This window comes from Myotis daubentonii, chromosome 5, assembly GCF_963259705.1.
Source record: "Myotis daubentonii chromosome 5, mMyoDau2.1, whole genome shotgun sequence".
NCBI classification, from domain to species: domain Eukaryota; kingdom Metazoa; phylum Chordata; class Mammalia; order Chiroptera; family Vespertilionidae; genus Myotis; species Myotis daubentonii.
The window spans coordinates 332,519-353,648 of record NC_081844.1 but is presented as its reverse complement, the minus strand read 5'-3'; the positions used below and the strand labels follow the sequence as shown (position 1 = coordinate 353,648).

The following is a 21,130-nucleotide window of genomic DNA, read 5'->3' as shown; positions in this document are numbered from 1 at the left end:
CTTCAAAGACTGAAAGCCTTTAAAAAATAATACAGTAATCAATAAATAAAAAGAGTAAACTCTGTTTCATGTATTCATAACTGTAAACCTATTTTGTCCCACCCTGTATAGAAAGTTAATATAGTAGACATGTACAATGTGGTTTTAATTGGGGAAGATAAGAAAAGAGTTTAGAAGTCTATTGTAACCACAGAGTGTGATGATGAAGACTAGGACTGGAGTTGTGTCAGGAAGAGACAAACATTAGAGACGTTTCCAAATTGTGGGGACAAATATAACTGGGGACTCACTGAATATATGGGACAGCCATCAGAAAAAGATCAAAAATGATTTATAAGGATTGCCCTGATACTATAAATTTCATTTCATTAAGATCAACAAGAAGTTTGGGTATTGAATTTTTTCAGAAGTACATATGAAAAAAAGGTTCATTTAAGGGATGTTTAATTTACTGGGAAATGAAAAGTTATTCCTAAAGAAACTATAAGTATTGTGGATTATACACACTATTAGACAGCAGAGACCATTCCATCTCCCTTGGCTCCCTCATGTGTTGTAAGATTCACATTCTTTCTTCTTTTTTATGACCTAGTTTCAAAAGTCATGCATTCTGGTTGTTACTATTGAGCCACTAAAACCAGCCCACATTCAAGGACAGGAGAATCGGAACCTTTCGAAGGGAGGCACCTCAAAGAGTATGTGGACATATTTAAAAATCAACATGACACTAATGACAGTATCAGTGGAAATGTAATCATTTCATGCCTGTGCTCATTTGCCTTTAAATATTTACAGACTTCAAACTCCTACAGTACCCTCTCAGAATATGCTGCATAGAAATGAGCTGTTACCTCTGACACTTCTTTCTTACTGCTTTTCTCTTCCCTACTATAGATATTCTGTGGATATTTTATGTGGTACTTCATAACATAATAAGTCATTTATCCATTAAAAAAGGGGGGGGTGGGAGTTTATTGAGTGTGGACCAAGAAAAGGACCAGGTCCTGAGGCATGAAGTCTAAATTTCCAGCAGCTTAACTAGGTAGAGAAAGTAACACATCCACTGACTTGGAGTTGAAAAGTGCCTTTATACATTTTTGGGGGGCGGAGGGGTGGTGGTGGTGGAAAGATGTAAGTTGGTTTGAAATAATTTACATTGGCTACAGATAACAGGTTGTGGAAAGGTGATGTGGGGCTGGGGGAAGGGCGGGGGCATGGTCTATAAGGAAGAAATATTCACTACATTTGATTGGTTGTGGTCAATAATCTTGAGGGCTCATGCATATTCAGGATGCCCTATGTCTAGTCCTCAGCTAATAGATGCCTGGAGGTTGGCTCAGAGGACCAACATCAGGAATGTAAACCGTCTTTTTAAAAATATTTCATTGATTTTTTACAGAGAGGAAGGGAGAGAAATAGAGAGTTAGAAACATCAATCAGCTGCCTTCTGCACACCCCCTACTGGAGATGTGCCCACAACCAAGGTACATGCCCTTGACCAGAATTGAACCCGGGACCCTTCAGTCTACAGGCCGACTCTCTATCCACTGAGCCAAACCGGTTACGGCTGTTCAGAATTTTAAAGGCTGAAAACAAGTGTCAGCTGAACTGTGTTATCCTCGAAGACAATGGTTCTCAACCTTGGCTGCACATTAGAATCACCTGGGAATCTTTTTAAAATCCTGATTTCTGGGCCTCATCCTCTGGAAATTCTGTTTGTTACTAATGTTGTGGCCGTACCCCATAACAAAGAAACAGAATTGACTTTGAAGAGGCAAATTCTTCTGTTTTGGAGAGAGCCATGTGATTTTCATGACAAAAAATCACTAGTGGTTAAGATGATCAATATTAAAATATTAAAGATCAGAGAGGAAATAAATGACATAGAGACCAAAAAAAAAAAAAAACAACCCAAAAAACAAAAAAATACAATACAAATGATAAATAAAACCAAGAGCTGGTTCTTTGAAAGGATAAACAAGATTGAGGAACCTGTAGTCAGGCTCACCAAGAAGCAAAGAGAGAGGACCAAATATATATATATATATATAAAATCAGAAATGAAAGAGGTGAAGTAACAACTGACCCCACAGACATACAAAGGATTATAAAAGAAAATACTATGAACAACTCTACTCCAACAAACTGGACAACCTTGAAGAAATGGAGATATTCCTAGAAAAAAATACAATCTTTCAAAACTCAATCAGCAGGCATCAGAAAACCTGAATAGGCCAATAACTACTGATGAAATTGAAGCAGTAATCAGAACACTTCCAGATGGCTTCACAGGGGAGTTTTATCGTTCTTCAAAGAAAAGCTAAAACCTACCCTCCTCAGACTATTTCAAAAAATTCAAGAAGAACACTGCCATGCTCTTTCTATGAAGCCAGCTTTACCCTAATCCCAAAACCGGATAAAGACACTACAAAGAAAGAGAATTACAGGCCAATATCTCTAATGAACATCGGTGCTAAGGTCCTCAACAAAATATTAGCGAATCACATGCAGCAATACATTAAAAAGATCCACCCCGCCCTAACTGGTTTGGCTCAGCAGATAGAGCATCGGCCTGCGGACTCAAGCGTCCCAGGTTCGATTCCGGTCAAGGGCATGTATCTTGGTTGCGGGCACATCCCCAGTGGGGAGTGTGCAGGAGGCAGCTGATCGATGTTTCTCTCTCATCGATGTTTCTAACTATCCCCCACCCTTTCTCTCTGTAAAAAATCAATAAAATATATATTTTAAAAATCCAACCTGGCCAGTTTGGCTCAGTGGAGGGAGTGTCAGCCTGCAGACTGAAGGGTCCCAGGTATGATTCCAGCCAAGAGCACATGCCTGGGTTGTGGGCTTGATTGCCAGTGCCACAAATTGAGTGGGCTAAAATAAAAAACAAACTCATGATCTTACCGTTCTGGAGGTTGAAAAGGGCCTCAATGTAAAGGGTCTCAATGGGATAAAAGCAAGATTCAAGCAGTGCTGTTTTCCTTCCTGGGAGCACCAGAGGATAGCTGGCTTTCCTGACTTTTCCAGTCTCTACAGGCTGTTTTTCTTGGCTCAAGGCTCCCTGAACACTTTCATAGCAAACAATGGCCAGTGGAGTGTGTCTCTCTCACTGTGCAACTTCGACTCTACACTGCTGCTCTCTCCCTTTTAAGGACCCTATGATTACAGTGGTATCACCTGTATACCATACGATACAGTCTTCTCGGTGTCAGCCAATTAACCACCTTAATATCATTATCACCTGATGCTTCCTTGTCATGAAACATCACACATCCAGGACTCCTAGGGATCTGGCTTCTTTGGAAGCCATTATTCTGCCTACCACAAACTTATGTAGCAATTTTGGGAGAATTTCTCATAGACATTGTATATCTCTTAATTAATTTATGTCTTCTTTTATCAGGAATTTTAAATTTGCTTTCAAAGTTCAGGTCTTGTGCATATTTTGCTAAGTTTAATATCTAAGTATTTCTTTTCTTTGGGGTCTACTTTATCAATTTTTTCATGAATTGCTCCTTTGATGTTGTGTCTAAAAAAATTAGTGCCAAACACAGGTCATCTATAGTTGCTCCATTTTTTTTCCTTTTTTTTTTTTAAAAAAATGTTATCTTCGAGGAATTTTTAGTTTTTCATTTGCCATTTCATGATCCATTTTCAGTTAATCTTTGTGAAGGGTATAAGATCTGTCTATTCAGGGTTTCCCCCAAAAAATGCATACACACTTGACGCTCGGGGCACTCAATCTCCTGTAGACAAAAAACAATATGCAAAAAGCTCCTCAGTCCCCAGGCAAAGAATATTCTCCAAAATCTTTTTTAGACATGGCCTGTGGAAGTAAGGGAAAGTGCCTTTGAGGGCCATGAGAAACATTAGCCTGGGAAGTTTTGCTCCAGGAGAGTGTGTGTGTGCGCGCGTGTGTGCGCATGTGTGTATGTGTGAGTGTGTGCATGTGTGCGTGTGTGTTTCTGTATGTGTGTGCGTGCGCGCGTGCATATGTGTAGTTTTACTACTCCTATTGGATACAGATGGGTGTTGGCTTTTTATTTCTGGCACCATGATTTAATGGGCTATTTGGCTCTCTCTTCTGGGAGAGAGTGACTGTGAGAGGATAACCAAGTATTTTGTGGCCAAAAATATGAATAAAGGTAGATTATATTAGGGTTTACCTTCATTTCTGTTTCTAAGTGGGGTTTATCCTGTGGTAAAATCACACCTTTCGCCCAATTTGATATCGGTTTGGCCATACAATTGCTTTAGGTAATGTTATGTGAACAAAGATGATATAAGACTATTTATTATTATTATTATTATTATTATTATTATTATTATTATCAGAAGCTTTAAGATGCAATCAAGGGACTCTGCCATTTTTCTTTTCTCTCTGCCTGAGCCTGATTTTTTTTTTTCCGTCTATTTGTCAATTTGCTTCTTAACCTGGATCCCGTTAGGATAAATAAAAGCCATGGGTCCACTCAAACCTGAGTTTAAATATGGGGAAGATTTAAATCTTCTCCATGACATGAGACTAAGGCTACTCTCCAACTGAGGATGCATTTTACTCAGCTTTTCACTTCTGCCCTCACTTGCTTCCTTCACTCCGCTTCCCTTCTCCTGAGAGCAGTGCCTAAATAAACACCTTGAACTAGAATCACCATGTTAGGTTCTTTGTTTGACATCAGAAACAGCTTCTCAAAACAGGATTCTAGAGTTAGATAAAAGTTCATCACCTGTATTCAGATTCTATGAAGTCATGACTGATTTAAAAGTTGACTGCGATTATTTCCTTTAATTGTACAATTAAGGGATTTAAATGTGGGATTGTTGTAGGGAGTTGGATGATTCCTTTCTGGATACCATTTATATGTTAAATTTCAATTTTTTTCCATATATGCATGTTATAGTCTTAAAGAGTAAAAATAATCATTATACTTTTGTTGATAAAGCTGACCATCCGAGTTTCCTCACCATTCAATTAAAATTAGTAATAGTAATAAAGGGAATGGGTATTCCCTGAACATTTAATACATGCCAAGCATGTTATAAACATTATCATCTCTTTAAAATTGATAGCAAGTCTACAGGTAAAGTGATTATGAAAGGAAACATACATGAATAGATCTGTAGATTGTCTTTATTTTAGTTTTTATTGTTGACCCTCATTTCATCCCCTTTGTTCCTCTCCACCCAGGCACTGCCCCAGCCCAGGCTTTCACCATGGGCTATGCACATAAGTTATTTAGTTAATTTCTCCCTATCCCTTTACCCCCTTCCCATCTGAGATCTGTCATAAATGCAGAGAACTGTATATTGACTTCTTAAAAATGTTATAAGGTATTTTCTTAAATTCACTCCAATAAAGATTTGCTAATTTAAAGAAAAGGAAGAAAGTATAGCCTCTAGTGAATTAACATACACATTGTATAAATGAGATTATGAACTCTTTTGTTTAACATAGTAATACATTTCTTTTCTCTCTTTCTCTCCCTCTCTCATATATACATTGATTTGTCATCTATCTATTATCTATCTATCTATCTATCTATCTATCATCTATCTATCTATCTATCTATCTATCTATCTATCTATCTATCTATCATCTGCCTAACTATCATCTATCATCATCTACCTACCAATCTATCATCTAATCTATCATCTATCTATTATCTCCAAAAACAGTATTTTTGTAAACACAGAAAATAGAGAGGGTAGTTTTTATTCCAGAACAAATAATCTAATAAAAATATGACATGTGAAACTTCTGCCCATGTTTCTGATGCTAAGAAAAGTCTGGAAGTTAAATTACAAAGCACTGCCATTTGATTGATTAAAAAAAAATTGAGGCTCATGGAGCTCTACCTTACCTCTATGTCTTTCACCTGTTATCTGTTGAGATTAAGCTGGGTATTGACTCCAGTCTTGGTGGTAGGAAAAGAAATGTGTAAAAGAGTGATCAGAGAGAACAGCAGTGCAAAAGTCCCAAGGAAGAAGGATGCTGTGGGAACATCACCAGGGAAGGAAAGAGATTAGAAATGAGGCTGAGATAACCAGAGCTGGCTGAGGCAAAGGCTTGCAACCACCATATGTTTTCTAGAGTTCCTCTAATTGTGGAAAGAAGCCAATGAGAGGTTTTGTGCAAGATAGGAGCGCTGGGTCTTATACTTTTTAAAAATGTTGAATAACCATGTTAACTTCTGCTGGTTACTTCAGTAAGATGTTTGCCGAGAATTCCATTTGGCAAAAGAGGTAACTGCTGACTGACCTGCACAAGAAATGAGAATGTAGCTGGAAGGCAGGGTGGGAATCATGAGATAGTTTTTTGTTTATTGGTTTTAAGATGAGAGTAGTTATGGTTGCTTTATGCAGTTAAAGATGAGAGGTAAAATAAAACAATGTTTCGATTATAGAATCTGGAGCCTCATTGCCTGGGGCCAAATCCTTGTTTAATTTCCTTACCTGTAGAAATGGGTTTAATAATGGCAAATCATAGAATTAAATAAGGACAAATGAGTCAAGACATGTAAAATAGGTAAAATAGTTTCTTGCACATTGTAAATACTACACATTATTAGCTATACAAGGAAGGAAATTTTTTCTATAGGAGAGATATAAAAAACTGCCTGAGAAAAATCAATTGAATGATAGACAAAGGATGGAAACCATTCCATAGTTAAGGACTTGATACCAGGTTGGAACAGGCATGGCTCATTCATTTTAACAGGAGGGAAGTCAAAGTGTGTGTGATGAGGTACGTAGGTTGATTCCTCTTCCTAGAGAAATCACTTATAGGAAAAAAGCTCTTGTCTTATTGGGCATGTATGATATATATCTTCTCATAAAGTAGAGTTATTGGATTTATTCGGGGCATCTCTATTTGGATAGCCAAACTAGAATAAAATATTTCTTACCTTTAAATATTTCGATTGGTTTTATTCCAAAATATATTTTGCAGCTATCTTTTAAAAAATGAAAGCACACATCTAAAATGTTTGCTATATATGAGTAGAGCAGGTTTATTTTATGACTTTGCTAAATTTCTACCTGTTTTAAGTTATTTTAACAAAATATAAATAAATGAATAAATTATTATAAGTTAACACATAAGCAATTGTGTAGGACCACTCAGTTCTTTAGGGCTAAAATCTTTATTTTTGTTTATGAAAAAGAGAACATGACATTAAAACTAACTATTTTTTTCCTTAGTAATTATATTAAAATACCTACAGATAATACCTTTTCACTGTATTTTACTTTTGCAAGGCTATAGGGATACAATGAAACAATGATTAAATATGCCAGAGCATTTAGTCCTAACCTTTTTATTGCTATTTTTATTTTGCTTTGGCAATCAAAATTAGAGATGGTTTCCTTTCAGGTCCTAAATCAGCACTCAACTCATGCCATTATCAATTGGTAATATTTTTAAATTGAGCAAACATGACAGTAAGTAATAAAAAAAAGTGAGCAAAAGGATATGTAGAAATTTAAGGTCAATAATTATGGTTAGTTTTATATAACCCTTCATCTGATAATTTACAAGATGATTTTTTATTAAAAAAAAAAAACCCTGAGGAAACTATTGTAAACATTACAGGAGATAAAATGCTATATTTTCAGTTTAGATGCTACTCATACTAACAGCATATGGTTTCAGGACAGATAAAGACCTACATTTCTCATGATTTATTTGGGATTACTAGTAGTTTGGTGTTAAATATATTTATGGAAAAAATATTGCAAAAGCACACTGTACCATGAGATTACTCATATAATACTGTTTAGAAATATTTGTTTAAAACGAATATTTAAAGCAATTATACATTAAGAATTCTACAATTAAGGAAAATAATTAAATATACATTAAAAAATTATTGGTTATCGCCGAAACCGGTCTGGCTCAGTGGATAGAGCGTCGGCCTGCGGACTGAGAGGTCCCGGGTTCGATTCCGGTCAAGGGCATGTACCTGGGTTGCGGGCACATCCCCGGTGGGGGATGTGCAAGAGGCAGCTGATCGATGTTTCTCTCTCATCGATGTTTCTAGCTCTCTCTATCTCTCTCCCTTCCTCTCGGTGAAAAATCAATAAAATATATTTTTTAAAAAATTATTGGTTATAAAGAAGAAAAGAAAATTACCTGAGTACCTAACTTAGTGTCAAAGACAAAGTACCTATATATTTTACTTTGAAGTTTTATATCTGAACATACCTGACATAGTCATAATTTTTTCCTTAGTAAAACCTAGTGCAGCCGAAGCCGGTTTGGCTAAGTGGATAGAGCGTCGGCCTGCGGACTGAAAGGTCCCAGGTTCGATTCCGGTCAAGGGCATGTATCTTGGTTGCGGGCACATCCCCAGTGGGGGATGTGCAGGAGACGGCTGATCGATATTTCTCTCTCATCGATGTTTCTGACTCTCTATCTCTCTCCCTTCCTCTCTGTAAAAAATCAATAAAATATATTAAAAAAAAAACAACCAAAAATAACCTAGTGCAAAAGTAGGTGAACATTTTTTTCTGAAGCATCAGTTAGTAAATGTTTTAGGGTTTGTGACCATATGGTCTCTGTGACAACCACTCCATGCTGTGGTTGTGCTATGAAAGTAGCCACAGGATACCTAAGTGACCAGGCATGACTGTGTTCCAGCAAAATTTTGTTTACAAATTGAGACAGAAGGCCAGGCATAGTTTGCTTACTCCTGATCTATTAGAATTTCAAAATGGATAGTTTATTTAGAAAATTTGGTTGCAATGCATTTAAGAATCTGAAAAACAATAATACAGGTCTAGCTATTAGAACAAATTAGAATGTATAGATGACATAATTATAGATTTGGTCATAGTTATAGATTTAGATGTTAATATTGATATCGTTTTGTAGCACATAAGGGTATAGAGAGGACTTTTTATTTACTTTTTACTTTTTAAAATATAGTTTTATTGATTTCAGAGAAGAAGGGAGATGGAGAGAGAGATAGAAACATCAATGATGAGAAAGAATCATTATCGGCTGCCTCCTGCATGCCCCTGCTGGGGATCCAGCCAAAAACCCAGGCATGTGCCCTTGACTGGAATCGAACCCGGGACCCTTCAGTCCACAGGCCAACACTCTATCCACCGAGCCAAATCAGCAAGGACTACTTTTTACATTTTTAAGGAGATTGTTTCTTTTGCTGCACCAGACTAATTATCACACAGTTTCAAAATAATGCTATAGGTAAATATTATAATGCTTGCCATCTTGCAGTGATATTATATAGACAGTAGCCTGGGAATCACACACTAACTCAAGCACATATACACTTCAACTAAATCAAATATATCTACCTTACTATTCAACGTTCAACTCTTCAAAACTTGCTACCATATTTGCAACTATATTTAGCAAACAATTCAAATTATTTGCTAATGAAAAGCCGTTAGACGTTATATTAGAAATCCAGATTTAGGTTTAGTAATCCTACATTAATTACTTTTTTATCTTCATAAAATTTTTAAAGAAACATGTTCTGTGTGTTATTATAGATATCAACAGCAGGTAAATATTGCAGTTTCTGTTTTCACTTCTCTCCTTCACATGCCACAAAGAGGCTGCTAAGATACCTCTAGGTAGAGTTGGGGTTGTTAAAGCCTTGATTCTGAATTGACAATGCATAGAAAAGGAAAGTTCAAATATTTTTTTACCAAATATTGTTCCAGATGTTTTATTTCTCATGGAAAATATATTAAATCATTTAGAGATTCATAACATACAGAGATAATCTTTGTGCTTAAGAAATTTACAATTTTGTAGACGAATGAGGGCAGCGAATAGAATTGTCAGTTCTCAGATTTAGATTCAACAGAAAGAGGGATAAGCATCTTCACATCCATTGTTCTAATTATCCAGGATTCACAGTATCAAATGCCTGACAGTGTGAGGCAGTATCACATGAGAGTGATTCTGGCTTAGTAGAGACAGTATTAGAAGATAGAGAGCATGCTCCTCTAAGGCGGTGACCAGTTTCAGCTTTGTGTTGCCATATATTCTTGTAATTCAACTGAAGCAGATAATCATGATTTTCTCTTCAAAGATAAATTAATACTATGTAGGTCAAACATAATCCATCTGACAACTGGAGTTAGTGTTAGTCAATATTTGCATCAATGCCATTGACATAATTTTATATAATGTTTTTAATAATATGATATAACTAAGCATTGTAGATATTAGTAGACACTCTTAAATTTTACAGGACTATCATAATGGAAAAATGGTTCTAATGACAAGAAATATGGGGTAAAGTCTAATGGGGGCCTTTAGGCAACACTAATGATACCAAATTAAATATAATCACTATTGATGTGTGTAGAACTGAGTGAGGACAGAAGGATTGTCAGGAAAGCAATCCTAATTTTTTCTTTGTCCTATTGAGGTACACATTACATGTATGTCAATATATTTATATTTGGAGTTAGAAACAACTATTTTATGTTCTCTCTATGCGGTCTGCCTAAGTTTAATGCCTATTCTAATGGGTACCCAAAACATGAGGCTCCTCTTTGTTTGTTGGCATTACTCTCTCCAGCCTACTTCATATCATTCTATTGCCAATCATAACTTTTTAAAAATATTTTTTATAGATTTCAGAGAGGAAGGGAGAGGGAGAGAGAGATAGAAACATCAATGATGAGAGAGAATCATTGATCAGCTGCCTCCTGCATGCCCCACAGTGGGGACTGAGCTTGAAAACTGTGACCTCTTGGTTCATAGGTCAATGCTCAATCACTGAGCCTTGCTGGCTGGGCCAATCATAGCTTTTTATTTTAATTTAGAACTTGGACATTGATCAGCCCATAGCTGTTGTGAGATGTGAATTTACAATGCCCCTGAGAAGGCATTGATAGTTACAATTGCCCTCTCAGGGCAATTTATCTTACTATATGAGAGGAGCCAATCTGCAGAGAGAGAGAGAACATTTAAATGTTTCACAGAAGTATAGGTAAATATGTATAAATGCCAGCATTATCAAGGTTCCTCAGTCACAATTAAATTCCTATTTCTTGAACTTTGTTTTTAATTGTCTCTATACCCTCTTACACATCGAATAGCCCCCATTTTATGCGTTTCTATTCAAACTTCCATCACGTATTATCAAGAGGTTCTTGAAACATTGCACATACATTTTTTCTGCCAGATAAAGACATATTATCTCACTGTACCAAAAAATTATATGTGATGACATTAATTGAAAAGTTCAAAGAAATTTAAATCAATTTAAATTGATTTATTTTTAATAAATCTGTAATTCAGATGCAGTGACCAGGAAACATGAAAATTGCTAAGAATAAGAGAAGTGGGAAGCAAGAATAAAAGAGTGTAGTATTAAGTGTAGAACTCTCACAGCTCCATGCCCTATGCTTGACAAGTGTCTAGACCAGAATGTGGGCTTTTGCCACAATGTACCTTCTGAGAACAGGCTTGCCTTTACTCGCCTCCTCAGGGATGGTATGGAAAACCACCACTTTAAGTTTCCCTATGTAATTGTCTCTATAAGCAAAAGAGTGACAGCCATAATGACTTGGAAAGAGGTGTTGCTGTGCTAATTCACCACAGAAACTCAGACTTGCGGAAGCCTAGATGTGTTGATTACATATGGCAACATATACACTTCACTAACGGGAACATCATTCATCACTTTGTGGTTCTATCTATATACACATAAAAAAAAGAGTTAGGATAGTTCAAAAATTATCAAAAGAGACAGAGTTTACAGATGTTTTAAAAAGATAAGGAAATATGAAAAATGTTTGCCAATAAAGGCAATAAAGTAGACAAAATTTAAAAATTGCATACCAAAGCACATTCAAGAAGAAATCTATCAACAGATAACACTACTTTTATTTAACATGGGAGAGCTTGTTGAAGTTGCGGAAGATCTCGCCATCTGGCTGGTGGATGCGGTGCATGAGGTGGATCTCTAACTAAGTGTTCATGGCCTGTCCCATGATGTTCGTGACCCTGGCTTACTTCCCATGGAAGCTGAGCATGACAATCTTCAGTCTGTAGTGATGGTATACGCATTAGAAGAGGCCTGGCCTGATGAAGTCGTCCGGGTGGATCGGCGGGAGGTAGACTCGGCAGTAGGTCTGGCGGTTATCAAGCAGAAAGTCCTCCACCAACAGCACCCGCCCCCGTTCTCCCCTAAGCCACACTGGGGAATCATTTCGGTGGTCTCTCTTGATCCCCTGGATGCTGAACCTGTCCTTCTGAATCTGCAGGTGGCATTTGTGGAAAAAGCTGTAGGGGTTGTCCATGTAGGGCTCCACCGAGGCTGATTTGCTCCCCGTCAGGGGAATTCTAAAGCAGGGCTGGAACTCCACTGGGTCATCCACATGGGTGTTAAAGGAAGGCCTGCACGCCCAAGCAGTAATGCCTAAGCCATCCACCACGACACTCAGCAGTGTTCTATAGCAATGATCTAGCTGCCAAAGTCCCAAAATGTGTCTGTATGGGAAGATCTTGGTGTAGACCTCTCGATAAGACATACCGATCATCTCCAGGTTCTGCAAGTTTTCACGAACGCCATACTCCTCCCGGCAGCGCTGTCTCCAGATGCTGTCGGTGCGCAGGATGTGGCAGAATTTGGTGCAGGCCTGGGCCAGGCTGGCCAGGACGGTGCCGGGGAGCGAGGCGAAGATCTCCACCAGCAACTCCACCTGCAGGTCCTGCAGGGAGCAGTGCTGGGGCGGCATGGGGCTCGCCATTCCTCCACTCCCTGCACAGAAGGGTGTGGCCGCGGCCACCTGGAGGTGCTTCTCTGCCAGGGCCGGGGCCGGGGCCGGCTTGCCATTGGCCTCTGCCTTCTCAGCTGGGTCCTGGAACTCCTGAAGACACCGCCTCCGTTTGGCGGCTGCCATCTCAGCTGTGCCCTGGCACTCCTGAAGACAGCGCTTGCCATTGGCCGCTGCCATCTCTGCTGGGCGCTGGCGCTTCTGAGGACACTCCCATCCCCGCGTAGAGCCCCCGGCACAGAGGCAAGCGCACTCCTCCGTCTCCTCCATGCCTCCACGCTTAACAGCCACCACAGAGTAGGCCGCCGTCCATCCGCAGGGTTTTATAGCTATGTGGGTCCGCCCTAGAGTCAAGCCACGCACCCCCGGGTCTTCTTGAGATCTATCCCCTGAAAGCTCCCTTGGAGAACTATGACGAGGAGGAGGAGGAGGACACCATGACGACGACTCAGAAGACGACTAAGACGGTCCCAGTGCTGAGAAGGTTTGCACAGAAGGAAGGCCCCCTTTTTTTATAGCCCCAGAGCGTGGTGGGAGGAGCCAAATCAGCCGCTCGCTCCACCAATCGGCGGCCCCCAGGACTGAAGCGTCACCGGTTAAGCATCAAGTTTAGGCTGGGGGCGCTCATGCCCCAGGCTACGCCCGCGCACGGCACGCCCCTTCAGGTGGCATTCACCAAAAGGACCTCAAGGAAAGGTTCTCCTGAACGTGGCTACGCCTGCTATTCATTCCTGGAAGGGAAGGGGCGGGGGGAGGCGGGATGGGGGAGACCCGAGACGCAGACACACCAGCTGGCTTTGGAGTATGGGGCGCCGCTACAGTGTTTTGGCCAGGTTCAAGCCTAGGACTAATGAAAGGACAGGGTCCTCTCACTGCCATGTGCAAGTCCCAGCTGGAGGGCAGGGCCCTCCCAGCACAATTATAGCCAACAGCTGTGGTGGTAAGCTTGCGCCTATGGTGCGAACACGGGGCCGCACGTGCCTTGTGCTAGAGTTCAGGGGCATGTAGTTGAGTGAGGTTGGAACTCATGAGAATGCTGTAAACAACGTGATCACGCCCCTACTTTGCCTCGTGGCATCTGCTATAAAATAAAGAAACGGCTTGTGGGTGCTGGTGCCATCTCCTCAGCAGGGAGCAGCGTCCCACCGAGGCCCAGCTTTCATTCTCTTGTCTGTCTTTCCTTAACCCTTCCCCCCCTCCCCCCTCCCCCCACTCAGTTTACCCTTGGCCGCGACATTGGAGGTCATGGGAGGCAGAGGCTGAAGTTGATGTGAAGAATTCGTGTATGGTCTTGTATATTAGCTCCCAGCCCAGGACGCCAGAGGCCACCTGCCTTCTCGCAGACAGCGCCCCCGGCTGGACCTTCCCGACCCCTCGGGTCCACCCACACCTGGGAGGTCCCGACACCCGGCTCTGCCTTCCCCAGAGGAAGTTGCAGAAGGGGGTGCAGGTGTGGGGTGGGGAGGAGGCTTGCATTGGCGCCCCAGGACCAGTAGAGGGAGCCACTGGCCCGCCGAAGCGGTTCCGGGGCTTGGGGAGGACTTGGCAGATGGGGCAGATGCCCAAGGGGGCTCGCAGGGCTCCATCTCCACGCCTCCCGGGGCGGCATCGCTGTCTTCTGGGTTGAAGAGGCGACAATACATATTTAGAAAGGCTCGGGTGGGCCTGGGACGAGCCACAAGGAAAGAAGCCACAGTAAATCTTCTAGGCGTGGGTCACTCATTACAAATCTTGATAGCGGAACTTGTGTCTCCTCTCTGTCCCACAGCTGGACTAGATGCCAGATGTTTGCTCTCAAGTGTGGGGCCTCCTGTGGAACCTTAGCTCACTCACTGAGTAGTTGTGACCATCTAACGAGAGCCTCTGGTGTGCTGAGGGCTGGTTTGGTGAGACTTTATGCCTGTCTACTCTGTATGTTCGGGAAGCCCTCCCGCTGGCCCTTCCCCCTGAGGTGGCAAGGTCATAGGTGTTTGCGGGCTGCGGAGTTGCCCAGGGCAGGGCTGCATCTGGGGTGTTGTGGCTCTCTCTCCCCTGGGGCCCACCTGAAGGGGACCAAAGTTCTCACATAACTGCTGTCCAGTTAGTGAGGTGCTGAAGTGTGTCCTGGGAACACACCGTCCGCTCACCTGCTGGGAGGGCTCCCCAGACCCCTCCAAGCTGAGGAGTTGGGCCTCCAGTCTTAGCATCAAGGCCTCCATTTTTCCTGCGAATGGGAATTCAGTGCTCCTGCGGGAGGGGCGTGTGGGGGTTGGTGCTTGGAATGTGGTGGCTGACTCGTGGCAGGGATGGAGGGGCTGCTACTCTATCACTGATCCGAGGCAGATGCTCTGAGGCCTGGCACTCTGTTTTGTCTGTAGTACCACTCCTTCCCACACCCACCCTGTGCACCTCCCATGAGGCTTACTCACTGCAGCTGAGTCATGGGGTTGGGATGTGCTGTGATGAGTGAGGCTGCTGACTGCCTGAGGTGCAGTGGGGCTTCAAGGGAGTGGGGTCCACAGACCCCCCAATGGGGGCCACCATGCATGCCTGGCACACACCCGGCTGCCCAGCTGTGTGCCTTGATTCTGTTAGTAACTCAGGGCCATGTAGGAGAGAGGCAGGTGTCACTGGTATACACACCATGTACCCTGGAAGAACTTCCGGTCCCCAGTGTTGAGGAAGTTAGTGACTGAAGCTTGTGTGCCATTTAGGTCCCCTACAAAGTAAAGAAAGATGGTCATAAAGCGAGGCTGCGATGGTGCCTGGGCTTCCTGTTACCTATTGGAATGTGGTGATCCCGGAATCTGGTGAGGGGCACACACCCAGCAGTGGGCCTCGTGAAGGCAGCAGGCGCTGGTCAGCGAGTGGCCAGGGTCATTGACCTACACCACACCCCTCCTCACAGGCGGCCTTGGCCAACTGCAGGGAGGCCTCTGCCCCCAGGCTGCACAGCTCTGCAGCCCTGGACCCATGGTGACTGGGGCTCCCGCCACCCATTATGTCCGCAGATGTGTCGGGGAAGCTGCGAATCTGTGACACCATGCAGAAGGAGCACCTCCTGAAGTACGAGTACCAGCCTTTCGCTGGGAAGATCAAGGACATTGCTTGGACGGAAGACAGTAAGAGGATCGCTGTGGTCGGGGAAGGGAGAAGTGAGTCTGGCCTTGGCTCTCCCCTCCATGTCCCCTGATCTTCTTTCCGAGTGTCCCTGTGGGAGGGGTGCGGTGACTTCAGTGTGCCAGCTGGGATGAGTGTGTGTCCAGTCCCCCTAGGTGCCAGGCTCTGAGCCTCCTCACAGAGGTGTGAGCAGCACGGGCCACTGGCTCCTTCGGGGTGGGCTTCAGTGATAGGTAACAGTGGGTGAGCTCCTCGGGGTTTGTCTCAGGGCCCAGGCACCTTCTGTCTGTATGTCTCTGGAGTCCTAGAACTCCTGCCACCATTATGCTCACCTTCCAGCCAGGAAGCGGCAAAGGGAGGCAGTGAAAGAGATACAGCTCTCACAGAGCAGGATTGGGTCCCGCCCAGCAGCTGCCAGGGAGGCTGACATTTCCCAGCTGGGCACATCACCCCAGGTCCCCTCACTAAGGAAGACAGGGTGAGTGACACTGAGTAGGTGGCCCTCAGTGGCTGCTGCACTCCCAGGTCTAGTGACCAGAGATGAACCCTGGTTTTCTTATTCCAAGTGCACTCAGGGTTTCCTCTGGGGTGCTATGGCTGCCCTCCAGGACTTGAACTTGGCAGGCATATGCCTGTCTGCCTTATTGGGAGCCTCTTTGTAATGTGTATGCGGTAGGTATCAATTCTTCCATAGAGTTTCAGGTCATTCTTTATTTATTTATTTATAATCTAATAAATCCTATCTAATAATAGACAAACATGGTAATTAACCGTATACTTCACTACCCTTCCCATTGGCTAATCAGGGCAACAAAGATGGTGGTTATTTTGCATATGTAGGCGCAATGCTGGGAGGCGAAGGGAAGGACAGAAGAAGCCGCCTGCTGCTGGTGGTGATTGGAAACCGAGGAGGCAGCCCTGCCCCCTGATCAGAGAACCAGGTGCCTTTGCCCGCCCCCAGCCAGTGATCGCAGGAAGCAGGGGCAAAGCTGGCAATGGGAGCTGGGGATCCCCTGCCGAGCCCTAACACCTAGGTCAGAGGCATTTGGCCTGGGCAGGTGCGGAGAAAGCAATCGCAGAGAGCAGGGGCAGAGTCAGCGAGCAGGGGTGGAGTCAGCGATCATGGGCAGCTGGGGGTCCCCTGCCCAGGCCTAACACCTTGGCCAGAGGCATTTTAGGCTGGGGCAGGGGCGGGACCAGCCATCGCTGGGAGCAGGGGCGGAGTCAGCGATCGGGGGGAGCTGGGGGTCCCCTGTCCATGCCTAATGCTTCTGCCATAGGCGTTAGGCTTAGGCAGGGGTGGAGCAGGAGATCCTGAGGAGCTGGGGGTCCCCTGCCCAGGCCTAATGCCTCGGTCAGAGGCTTTAAGCCTGGGCATGGGCAGAGCCAGCCATCGCAAGCAGGGGCAGAGTCAGCGATCATAGGGAGCTGAGGGTACCCTGCTCAGGCCTAACACCTTGGCCAGAGGTATTAGGTCTATGTAGCGGCAGAGCCTGCGATGGTGGGAGCTGGGGCTCCTATGCCCAGGCCTAATGCCTTGGCCAGAGGCATTAGCCTGGGCAGGGGTGGAGCCGGCCATCGCGGGGAGCAGGGGTGGAGTCAGCGATGGGCGGGGGAGCTGGAGGTCCCCTGTCCATGCCTAATGTTTCTGCCAGAGGCATTAGGCCTAGGCAGGGGCAGAGCAGGAGGTCGTGGGGAGCTGGGTGTCCCCTGCCTAGGCCTAACGCCTCGGTCAGAGGCATTAGGCCTGGGCAGGGGTGGAACCAGCCATCTCGGGGAGCAGGGGCAGAGTCAGCGATCATGGGAAGCTGTGGGTCCCCTGCCCAGGCCTGATGGGAGCAAGGGCGGAGTCAGCGATTGAGCGGAGCTGGGGGTCCCCTGCCCAGGCCTAACTTCTTGGCCAGAGGTGTTAGATCTGGGCAGGGGCGGTGCCAGGGATCATGAGTAGCAGGGCGGGAGCCAACCAAGGTGGGAGCTGGGGGTCCCCTGCCCAGGCCTAATGCCCCAGCAGAGGTGTTAGGTCTGGGCAGGGGCAGTTCCAGCAATTGGGGGTAGCAGGGGAGGAGCCAGCGATGGTGGGAGCTGGGGGTCCCCTGCCCAGGCGTAAGGCCTTGGCCAGAGGCATTTGGCCTGTGCAGGGGCAGAGCTAGCGATTGCGGGGAGCAGGGAGGGAGCTGGCGATGGCGGGGAGAGGGGCAGAGCTAGCGATCATGGGGAGCAGTGGCTGAGCCAACAATTGAGGGAGCTGGAGGTCCCCTGCCCAGGTCTAAATTACTCTGCCAGAGGCTTTAGGCCTGGGCAGGGGCCAAGCTGGCAATTGGTGTGAACTACAGAGGAAACACCTTTTCAGATGGCTCATTGGCTTAGCTCCCTGTATGCCACTGGTAATATTCTCACCAGTAACTTGGGTAATAAGAATCCAAATAGGTGATCTAAGGTTTTTTACCACACTCCTGTAGAAAAAAAGGAAGGTCCACTGCTAGAGGGTTAAGAAATGTCATATCCTGTCCTAGCTGGTTTTCCTCAGTGGATAATGCCTCAGCCTGCCCACTGCTGGGTCTGGGTTCAATTCTGACTAAGGGCATGTACCTAAGTTGCAGGCTTCTCCCTGGCCTGGAGAGAAGCCCACTGAAGTCAGGACTCCCAGGTCAGGGTTCATGCAGGAGGCAACCAATCAAAGTGTTCCTCTCACTTTGATGTTACTCTCTGTCTTTCACTTTCTCTTCCACGTTCTCTAAAAATCAATGGAAACATATCCTCAGGTGAGGATAAAAAATATAATAAAGAAATGTCATAGCCTATGAAAGACACATCTTGAAAATGCCTAAAGAAAGTTGTCATTTTTTCATGGTGAAGGGACTGGAGTCCGTGTTGATGAAAACACCTTGGTGGCTGCGGTGACTGGCAGTAGTTGCAGCAGTGGGGTGATGGGGCTGATGCCTTCCCATGACCAGTCCGGTTGCCTCCCAAAAAGGGAGGCCAGACTGTGGCTTAGGCCGGCTCCCCAAGGGGAGCAGGGAGCAGGGAGTAGGACATCCCCTGAGGGCTCCCAGTATGTGATAGGGGGCAAGTTGGGTTGAGGAACGCCCCCTCCAGTGCACAAATTTTTGTGCACCTGGCCTCTAGTGTATGTATATGTGTGTGTATGTATGTGTGTGTGTGTGTGTGTGTATGCACTTTTTTATTGATTTGAGTGACAGAGGCAGGGAGAAGAAGAGAGAGGTAGAAATATCAATGAGAGCGAATCATCGATCAGCTGCTCCTGCACACCTGTATGCAACTCGTGCATGTGCCCTGACCAGGAATTGAACCAGCAGCCTCTTGGTGCGTGGGTCGATGCTCAAGCACTGAACCACACCAGCTGGGCTTTCAAATCATTCTTGTTGGTCTTAACAATTTCTTTTTCATTAGATTGCAAATAGTAACCAAAACAATACGTTTTCACAGAATGCCAGCCAAAAGCAAGGCATCATTTCCACTCGGAGGGGATGGCAGGTGTATTTTGTGGTCCTGCCCAGTAAAGAAATAAACCATAAAACTGGTCCCCTCGCCGATGCTTTCTCAGGGAGGCTTGCTGGTCCTGGGCCACACAAGCACGGACCTCCAGCCCCTTCCGCAGACATGTGGTCTCCATGCTTTCGACAAATACTGTGTAGAGCCCAATTCGCAGTGTCATCAGTGTGTGATTTGGATGGGAGTGTGGATGGGAGTGTGAAGCATGATCATGAGCCGAGGCTGAATTGGACATTCAGCTTCCCGTGTCTCATCCAGCTTCACAGGAATGATTATTTTTCCTGTGGCTTCTCTCATTGGATAAATGTTTGGAGCCGTCTTCCTGTGGGACAGTGGCTCTTCTGTGGGCGAGATCACAGGACACAACAAAGTCATCAACAGCATGGACATCAAGCAGACCAGGCCATACTGGCTGGTGACAACTGTGCCGCCTTCTTTGAGGGGACACCATTCAAATTCAAGTTTACCATTGGCGTAAGTGGACTTCTCTCTGGAGGGTGGCTTTGGGTGAACTTTGTGGTTTGTAGTTGAAGCCAGTGGAGCCTAAAGGTGTTAGATGCTGATGGCAGAGGTCATGGCGCACACCATTGGTGTGTAGACAGAAAGCAGGGTTTGTGAGGGGACGCCACATGGTCCCCAGTCCTCCTAATCCTGCCCTAGGACGGCGTGGATGTTCCAGTTCCAGCAGGAGGGGCCCTGCATAGGGCCAGGCTTCGTTCTGGGATGCAGTGTGCATTCTGGGGTGGAAGTCCCGAGCACCTATGAGCCATGTGACTAGACCAGCATCCTGGCCTGCAGCTGTGTTAGCAAGGGAGCCCAGGGCTGGCTGGCGTCAGCCTGCTCTCTGGTTGGGCCATCTTGAGACCAGCTGAGCCACCAGGGTGACAAGAGGTGGGGCTCCAGAGACATTCAGATTTGTCTCCAGTGCCTTCCCGGAAAGGTGAGGGGCAGGGACACAGCTGTAAAGTGGCACATGAGAGGAATTAGATGCTATAAATGCCATGGTGAAATGCCCCAGGTTGTGGGGTCTCAGTCCCAGCTTTCCACGTGCTCCTGGCTGGCACAAAGGCTTGACCTTGGCTGACAGCAGATGGCTGGCTGGACAGCAAGTGGCCTAAGGAAGATTAGAACAAGCCTTTGTCCCTTTGGTGCCAGAAGAGGCAGGTGGAGGGCGGTCTCCTTTGTTCTCGGCACAGCTGAGGCAGGTGAAGGGTACAGGACTGCCTCTCCAGGTGCCCTTCAGCAGAGACCTGGCAGAGTGGGAAGCCAGGTGTGGGAGGGGCAGCAGCTAAAACAGGGCCAAGCAGCATTCCCAGGTCAGGGAGGAGCCGAGTCTCAGAGCCCCAAAGGGAGGAGGTGATGGTGGGCATATGTGTCTGAGCCTGTTTCTCTCCAGGCGCTCAGGACCAGAGCACAAGGCAGGTGGGCCCAGGGAGGGCTCCCAGAGGGGACACCTGAGCTGTGGCTAGTCCACCTGTGCACACTGGAATCAGGCTGTGGAGCCCGGGTCTGTCCTGTCAATGACATGGACTTGGGTGCCTGACTTAATCATCACCTAATTGCTTCACGCCTCCATTTTCTCAGTGGTGAGAGGGAGGAGATGACAGAGGGTGGGGAGGCAATGACAGGAGGATTTTGGGAGCTTCAGTAAGTGCTGCTTTGACTAAAGGTCAGCAGGAGGGGACCAGCCATCCAGGCCCTTCCACATGGAGACCACAGAGGCTGAGCCCACAGCTCATGCTGTGAC

At 45.3% G+C, this 21,130-nt stretch overlaps 1 protein-coding gene across 1 annotated transcript in view; it reads right to left on the bottom strand.

The window, feature by feature from the left end:
* LOC132234065 (transcription elongation factor SPT4-A-like) overlaps positions 1-21,130 on the bottom strand; it is a 78,609-nt gene that overhangs the window by 36,851 nt on the left and 20,628 nt on the right. The window lies entirely within an intron of this gene.